This window comes from Quercus lobata, chromosome 8 (genome assembly GCF_001633185.2).
Source record: "Quercus lobata isolate SW786 chromosome 8, ValleyOak3.0 Primary Assembly, whole genome shotgun sequence".
In the NCBI taxonomy this organism is placed as follows: domain Eukaryota; kingdom Viridiplantae; phylum Streptophyta; class Magnoliopsida; order Fagales; family Fagaceae; genus Quercus; species Quercus lobata.
In genome coordinates this window covers 25051666-25052573 of record NC_044911.1, presented here as the reverse complement: position 1 = coordinate 25052573, position 908 = coordinate 25051666, and positions in this window count along the sequence as shown.

Below are 908 nucleotides of genomic sequence, written 5' to 3'. Positions count from 1 at the left end.
AGCTATAGTGTGTTCATCATTCAAACCCAATTCATGCTCATGTAATTGCATGACTTACCTTTACTTACCTTATTGCACCACAGCACCTATGCATCAATGCATGTTTATGTTCTTATGCATGTTCACATAGTTCTTCAAAGCATAAACCCTAATTACTAACAATCAATCAAAGCAATGTGAAACATGTTATCCTACTGGCCTAAAGCTAAACATGTGAAAACTAAGCTAATTAGAACCCAAGCATGTGATTAAAGCAAATAAAAATGAATAAAACAACAAAAAATACCCTAATCCTAGGTTTCTAGGGATGACATGCATGCGCATACATGAGGTATGAGTACGTATCTCTTGAGTATACGCACGCGTGCATGAAGCATGTGCATGCATACATGCCTAGAAACTCAGTTCCCGAAACAACAATCAAAATAGCAAATCTAGCAACCTATAATGCTTCAAATCTGAAAACTAAACAACCTAAACTAACAAAAAGTATTAAGATATAAAACAGATTAAAAAGACAAAAAAAAAAAAAAAAAAACAAACAAACAAAATGAGAGAGAGACAAGGTTAGACCCTTTACCTCAAATCGAGAACTCCTTTCGAGCTTTTAATTTGACCGTTCCCCTTTGTCAATCTAATCAAGACTAAACCAAAAGGTTAGTAAGCTTAAAACTTGAACGTCAAGACCAAAATATGTCCCAACCAAGCAAAACTTTAACTTGAGGATATCTTAGAATAAAAACTCCCTCTTTGATTCATTATTTTCTAGTGAATTTGGCATTTTTTAAGAAAAGAGCCTTGAAGGCCTTTTATAGTGATCATAGAGGGGTGTAAGGAGGCTCCCAGTCGACGTGGGATTTGCTCTACACAATTTTACACTGAAAAAACTTTTCCATACAGAATTTCTA